Genomic DNA, 8,241 nt, shown 5'->3' with positions numbered 1-8,241 from the left:
CACGAGTTACAAAGCCAGAACCCAGAAGCAGACCAGGACAAGGTAAGTTGAAACGAAGGTGAGTGTTTATTTACAAATTCAAGAGTGATGCTGAATAATCCAGGGAACAGAGCGGGCGGCGTTGATTAGTTGTTGGGGGTGCAGTGGTTGATCCAATCATGGCTCGGCAGCCGCCGACCACCAGGCAGAGGTTGGATGAAGGTCCCGGATGAGTGATGTTCATGGCTAACGATCCGGCAGGGAATGGATGTTAGGCCAGAGCCTAAGAAGGGTGATGATCAGGACCAGGTGTGCAGATTGCTGATGGGATGCAGGTGCGGAAATCAAGAGAGCTCCCCGGAGCGTTCCAGAACCCTCGGGAAACTGGAGATCACGAGCAGAAAAACTAGTCCACAGACAGGACCCGACTCAGACTGCCGGGATCGTTACAGTACCCCCTCCGACGAACGCCACCGGGCGGACTCCCGGAGCGCCAGGATGGAGGCGGTAGAAGTCACGGATGAGGTCAGCATCTAGGATCTGTCGCCGCGGAATCCAACTCCTCTCTTCAGGACCATACCCCTCCCAGTCCACGAGATACTGGAAACCCCGGCCCCGCCGTCTGGAATCCATGATGCGTCGCACCGTGTAGGCAGGACCACCTCCGATCATCCGAGGAGGAGGAGGAGGAGGCGGAGGAGGCAACAGAGGACTGAGGGAAAACAGGCTTGAGGCAGGAGACATGAAAGGTGGGATGGACTCTGAGCGTCCTCGGGAGTTTGAGTCGAACTGCCACCGGATTGATCACCTTCTCCACCACAAACGGACCAATGAACTCCGGTAACAACTTCCTAGACTCAGTCCGTAAAGGAAGATCCCGTGTGGCCAACCAGACCCTATCTCTGATGGTGTAGGTGGGAGCGGGGATCCGGCGACGATTCGCCTGGAGCTGATACCGGTCCGAAACTCTAAGGAGTGCCTTTCTGGCCCGATGCCAGGTCCGGTGGCAACGAATATGGGCCTGAACAGAAGGCACTGAGAGCTCCTTCTCCTGAGAAGGGAACAAGGGAGGTTGGTAGCCATACAGGCACTGGAAGGGAGACATCCCAGTGGCAGATGTAGGGGAGAGTATTGTGGGCATACTCAACCCAAGGCAACTGAGAGACCCAGGAGGTGGGGTTGGAAGAGGCCAGGCAGCGTAGCGTGGATTCCATCTTCTGGTTGGCTCTCTCCGCCTGACCATTAGATTGGGGGTGAAAACCAGATGTGAGACTGACTGTAGCTCCAATGGCCAAACAGAAGGACTTCCAGACAGCAGAGGTAAACTGAGGGCCACGGTCGGAAACGATATCACTGGGCAACCCGTGGACCCTGAAAACCTCCCTAACCAGGATCTCGGACGTCTCCGAGGCAGAGGGAAGCTTGGCAATTGGCACAAAGTGGGCGAACTTGCTGAATCTGTCCACGATAGTCAGAACGACCGTGTTCCCCTCAGAAGCGGGCAACCCAGTGACAAAGTCCAGGGCCAGATGCGACCATGGTCGCCGGGGAATAGGAAGGGGGTGAAGTAGTCCAGAGCTGGGCCGATTGGTACTCTTATTCTGCGCACACACTGGACAGGCAGCAACATAACCCCCGAGTATCCTCGGCCATGGCAGGCCACCAAAAACGTCTGCGAAGAAACGCCATCGTCCGAGCCACGCCAGGGTGACAAGCCATCTTGCTGGCGTGGGACCATTTGAGGACCGCAGGACGAACCGACTCAGGCACAAACAACCGACCGGGTGGACCGTTACCGGGACCGGGCTGCGTCCGAAGAGCCGCCATCACCTCCTCCTCAATCTTCCACCTAACAGCTCCCACGACGCAGTTCCGGGGGAGAATTGTCTCGGTCTTGGACCCACTCTCCTCCGTCTTGGAGAACATCCGAGACAAGGCGTCCGCCTTGCCGTTCTTAGATCCAGGTCGGAACGTCAGGGAAAAATTGAATCGTCCGAAAAACAACGACCACCTGGCCTGGACGGGAGTTGAGACGTCTAGCCGATTGCACGTAAGCAAGGTTCTTGTGGTCAGTCCAGACAATAAACGGCTGCTCCGCCCCCTCCAACCAGTGGCGCCACTCCTCCAAGGCAAGTTTCACCGCGAGAAGCTCCCGGTTACCCACATCGTAATTCCTCTCCGCAGGCGAAAGGCGACGAGAGTAGTAGGCGCAGGGATGGAGTTTACTGTCCGTGGAGCATCGCTGCGACAGGATGGCGCCAACTCCCACATCAGACGCGGCCCACTTCAATGACGAACTGACGGGCCGTGTCCGGTTGAGAGAGAATCGGTGCGTTGGTGAATCGCCTCTTCAAATCCAGAAACGCTCGATCCGCCTCCGGATTCCACTTGAAGCTCCTGATACTGGAAGTCAAGGCCGTTAACGGAGCGGCCACACGGCTGTAATCCCGGATGAATCTGCGGTAGAAATTCGCAAACCCCAAAAAATCTCTGGAGCTGCAATCTCGTACCGGGCTGGGCCCATTCCAGAACCGCTCTAACCTTCTCCTGGTCCATCCTAATCTCTCCCCTGGAGATGATGTACCCGAGAAAGGATGTCGTGTGGGCGTGAAACTCGCACTTCTCGGCCTTCACGAACAGGCGATTCTCCAACAATCGCTGCAGAACCTGCCGGACATGCTGGACGTGGTCGGGAAGGTTCCTTCGAGAAGATCAGAATGTCATCCAGGTAAACAAACACAAAGAGACCGATCATATCTCTCAGGACGTCGTTCACCATACTCTGGAATACCGCTGGAGCATTGGTCAGTCCAAACGGCATCACCTGATACTCGGTGACCCATCGGTGTATTGAAACCCGTCAACCACTCGTCTCCTCTCTGATCCGGACCATGTGATACGCATTGCGTAGGTCTAGCTTGGTGAACACCGTAGCACCCTGTAAGGAGTCGAAGGCAGAACTCATCAAGGGCAGGGGATACTTGTTCTTGACCGTGATGTCATTCAAACCCCGATAATCAATACACGGTCGAAGAGAGCCATCCTTCTTACCCACAAAGAAGAATCCTGCCCCCAGGGGTGATGACGAGGACGAACGAGACCAGCAGCTAGGGACTCCTTGATGTAGGTCTCCAAAGCCTCACGTTCAGGGCGGGAGATACTGTATAACCTTCCCTTGGGGTAGACAGCTCCAGGGAACAGGTTGATGGCACAATCATATGGTCGGTGGGGAGGGAGTGACAGAGCCTTCTGCTTACTGAACACTTCCCCCAAATCGTGATATGTCTCGGGAACCAGGGACAAATCTGGGGGTTTAGCCTCAATCACCTGACTGGGAACCGAATGGGGACAGGCAGTCTTGAGACAGTTAGCATGACAATCAAGGCTCCAACTCGTTACCTTGCCCGTCACCCAATCGAACGTGGGATTGTGTTCCTTCAGCCAGGGGTATCCAAGGACCAGAGGAACATGGGAAGACGGCAGAATGAAGAATGAAATCATCTCCGAATGATTCCCCGACAACAGCATCTTAACCGGTTCAGTCCTCATCGTGATACGTGCCAGACTACTGCCGTTCAGAGTGGTCGCTTCAATGGCTTCCGGCAATTGCTCCTTGGAAAGCCCCAGCTGTTCCACCAACTCGGCATCAAGAAAGCTTCCATCGGCACCTGAATCGATAAAAGCGTTAATCGCTAAGCTCTGATTCCTGTTCACAAGGGTAGCCGGGAAACGGGGGTCTGACAGAGGTACTGAGAGGTTGAAACTGGCTCGCTAAAAGTCCTCCCAACTTTAGCGAGCCGGGCAGTTTGACGACCGCCGGGAACAAGTGGAGATGTAATGTCCCGAGCTACCACAGTAGAGGCAGCAGTTGGTCTTACGTCTATGTTGACGCTCCTCCTTGGTTAACCCGTGCCGCCCCACTTGCATGGGTTCAGAATCGGGAGAGAGGACCTCTCCACTAATCCTTTGTGGTGGAGAATGATCGACGTGTTCTGGTCCACCACCCGACCCGACTGGGAACTGAGAAGCTGATCGATTGGACGGACCCCATTGCTTCTCCCTCCTTCGCTCTCGGACTCGATTATCCACCCGAATAGACAAGGCTACCAAGCTGTCCAGGTCACTAGGCTCCGGATAGGAGATCAACTCATCCTTGAGCTGCTCCGACAGACCCTGGTAAAAGGCCGCTTGCAGAGACTCCTCATTCCACCCACTCTCCACAGCCAACGTCTTGAACTCGATCACGAAGTCGGCCACGCTGCGAGTTCCTTGGTGAAGCGAAAACAGGCGCCTAGCTGCGTCCCTCCCCTCGGACGGAATGGTCGAAGAGCTTCCTCATCTCGGCCGTGAACCCCTGGTATGAAGCCATGCAGGGGTCTTGTCGTTCCCAAACGGCTGAAGCCCACTCCAGCGCTCGACCACGCAGCAACTCAATCACAAAGGCTATCCTAGCCTTGTCTGTGGCATAAGAGTAGGGCTGTAGATCGAACACTAACCCACACTGCATAAGGAAAGAACGGCATCTTCCCAGCTCCCCCTCATATTTATCCGGCGTCGGAACCTTGGGCTCACGGAAGGACACAGCTCCAGACGCGGCAGGCGAGATGGGTGAAACCGGTAGTGGATCCTCCACCGGAAACTTGCGCTGGTTCTGGACCTCCGTCAGACCGGTAGAAAGGTTCCGAACTGACAACGCTATCTCCTGTAGTGTCGTGCTATGTTGTCCCAACATCTTCTCCTGATGGGAAATGGCATGGCGAACAGAGTCCAGGTCCGCTGGGTTCATTACTGGCCGGATCGTTCTGTCACGAGTTACAAAGCCAGAACCCAGAAGCAGACCAGGACAAGGTAAGTTGAAACGAAGGTGAGTGTTTATTTACAAATTCAAGAGTGATGCTGAATAATCCAGGGAACAGAGCGGGCGGCGTTGATTAGTTGTTGGGGGTGCAGTGGTTGATCCAATCATGGCTCGGCAGCCGCCGACCACCAGGCAGAGGTTGGATGAAGGTCCCGGATGAGTGATGTTCATGGCTAACGATCCGGCAGGGAATGGATGTTAGGCCAGAGCCTAAGAAGGGTGATGATCAGGACCAGGTGTGCAGATTGCTGATGGGATGCAGGTGCGGAAATCAAGAGAGCTCCCCGGAGCGTTCCAGAACCCTCGGGAAACTGGAGATCACGAGCAGAAAAACTAGTCCACAGACAGGACCCGACTCAGACTGCCGGGATCGTTACAAAAGAGCAAAGCAGAATGCAGCGTTGAGATCACATGCAGATATGTCAGCTCAACGAATCCAACAGCAACAGGCAACGAACAGTTCAGCTCTGTGACGTCGGCAGCAGCACTATGTGAAGTTTTTAAAGCACAGTAATGTACGATAAGCAAGGAGCAAGGATGTGACTCAGTGCCTCAGCAGCATGCCTAAAACACATGCACATCTAATTTGCATATACAGACTACTTTTCTGCAGTGAAATAACATCTCTTAAAGAATACACATGAAACCGAGTTTCATACAAGTGCTAATAAGACTGTATAGCATACTGTACCATAACACTTAACAAACTTGAGGTATGAAAGGCACTTACAACATTGACAATTACTAACCATACAAGGATGCTCTGGAGCTAGTTACTAAAACTGGTTAGCGTGGCTGATTTACAAGACGAGGTAAAAATGACTATATTTTCAATAATCACTTTAACACCATTACCCATGGAACTGCGTTATAGTAAGTACTCATAAAGTAATATAAAACATCTCACAGAAGTATTATTTGCCTATATGAAGTTTTTGAAGCACAGTAATGTAGGGTAAGCAAGGAGCAAGGATGTGACTCACTGTCTCAGCAGCATGCCTAAAACACGTGCACATCAAATTTGCATAGGCTAGGACCTAGCTGCATTACTATCAGAGGTCAGAGAGGGGGCGGAAGGATACGGACTGTACCTCTCAAAGCCCCAAAATAACAAGGGTTACATATTCCCCCCCCTAATTACTCGAAAGAGTAACTTGCACTGTCAACTGATAAAACTTGGACCAATAAATCATTCAGCCTATCTACTTGCTCCAACATTATGGTAGTTTGTTGTCAAACAAAAGCCACCGACTGTGCAATAGATTGGCTAACTAAGTGCAACTGGTCAACTGACAGCATCCGAGAAGCCACATCAAAGTTTCTCAGGTAAGTAGGCCTTCTTCTCCCTCTTGTAGACCGTCTAGGCAATGATGACACGGATTCAGGTTCCATCAACTCTTCAGAACTCCTGGATGTTTCATTCACCTGGCTCTGAGTCTCAAAGGTTCCATCCAATGGTTGCTGCTGAGAAGGCAAGCCCTGGTTGTCTTCCACAAGGGTAGAGGATTCAGGTGCGTCAGGATTCAGTTCATGAGTCCTCAAATCTTCTGTTTCATCAGCAATATACTCCTGGGAATGGACATCCTCTGCTTCTAATGTGACATCTTCCATTTCAGCCTCTCTGGCACGTTGTCTCATCCGAGGAGGTTGGGGCCTTGGTGGTGAATCTTGACATCTCACATCTGGATTAGAAGTATTGAATCCACACGGCTGCAGTAAATCCTGTTGAAGAGTCCTTTCACCACTTTCGTCATCATCTTCTGGCTTCACAATGTACACAGGCAGATCATCACTGGTCCTTTGGACTACAACATAGACACTAGGTTGAAATACATCCACAGGTACACCTCCAATTGACTCAAATGATGTCAATTAGCCTATCAGAAGCTTCTAAAGCCATGACATCATTTTCTGGAATTTTCCAAGCTGTTTAAATGCACAGTCAATTTAGTGTATGTAAACTTCTGACCCACTGCAATTGTGATACAGTGAATTATAAGTGAAATAATCTGTCTGTAAACAATTGTTGGAAGAATGACTTGTGTCATGCACAAAGTAGATGTCCTAACCGACTTGCCAAAACGATAGTTTGTTAACAAGAAATTTGTGGAGTGGTTGAAAAAGTGTATTTAAACTTCCGACTTCAACTGTAAGTTGACAGTGCATGTCAGAGCAAAAACCAAGCCATGAGGTCGAAGGAATTGTCAGTTGAGCTCCGAGACAGGATTATGTCTAGGCACAGATCTGGGGAAGGGTACCAAAACATTTCTGCAGCATTGAAGGTCCCCAAAAACACAGTGGCCTCCAACATTGTTAAATAGAATAAGTTTGGTACCACCAAGACTCTTCCTAGAGCTGGCTGCCTGGCCAAACTGAGCAATTGGGGGAGAAGGCCTTGGTCAGAGAGGTGACAAAGAACCCTATGGTCACTCTGACAGAGCTCCAGAGTTAATCTGTGGAGATTGGAGAACCTTCCAGAAGGACAATCATCTCTGCAGCACTCCATCAATCAGGACTTCATGGTAGAGTGGCCAGACGGAAGCCACTCCTCAGTAAAAGGCACATGACAGCCCGCTTGGAGTTTGCCAAAAGGCACCTAAAGGACTCTCAGACCATGAGAAACAAGATTCTCTGGTCTGATGAAACCAAGATTGAACTCTTTGGCCTGAATGCCAAGCGTCATGTCTGGAGGAAACCTGGCACCATCCCTACGGTGAAGCATAGGGGTGGCAGCATCATGCTGTGGGGATTTTTTTCAGTGGCAGGGACAGGGAGACTAGTCAGGATCGAGGGAAAGATGAACGGAGCAAAGTACAGATAGATCCTTGTTGAACACCTACTCCAGAGCGCTCAGGACCTCAGACTGGGGCGAAGGTTCACCTTCCAACAGGACAGCGACCCTAAGCACACATCAAAGACAATGCAAAAGTGGCTTCAGGACAAGTCTCTGAATGTCCTTGAGTGGCCCAGCCTGAACCCGGAGTTGAACCCGATCGAACATCTCTGGAGAGACCTGAAAATAGCTGTGCAGCGATGCTCCCCATCCAACCTGACAGAGCTTGAGAGGATCAGCAGAGAAGAATGGGAGAAACTCCCCAAATACAGGTGTGCCAAGCTTGTAGCGTCATACCCAAGAAGACTCGAGGCTGCAATCGCTGCCAAAGGTGCTTCAACAAAGGACTGAGTAAAGGGTCTGAATACTTATGTAAATGTGATATTTCCGTTGTTTATTTTTCATAAATTTGCTAAAAAATCTAAAAACCCGTTTTTGCTTTGTCATTATGGGGTATTGTGTGTAGATTGAAAGGGAAAAAAACAAGTCTGAATACTTTCCGAATGCACTGTAAATACTAACATATTTTCAATAAACACTTTAACACCATTACCCATGGCACTACGTTATA

Source organism: Coregonus clupeaformis, chromosome 35 (assembly GCF_020615455.1).
Source record: "Coregonus clupeaformis isolate EN_2021a chromosome 35, ASM2061545v1, whole genome shotgun sequence".
NCBI classification, from domain to species: domain Eukaryota; kingdom Metazoa; phylum Chordata; class Actinopteri; order Salmoniformes; family Salmonidae; genus Coregonus; species Coregonus clupeaformis.
The sequence above is the reverse complement of the archived record's forward strand: the minus strand, read 5'-3'. Positions refer to the sequence as shown.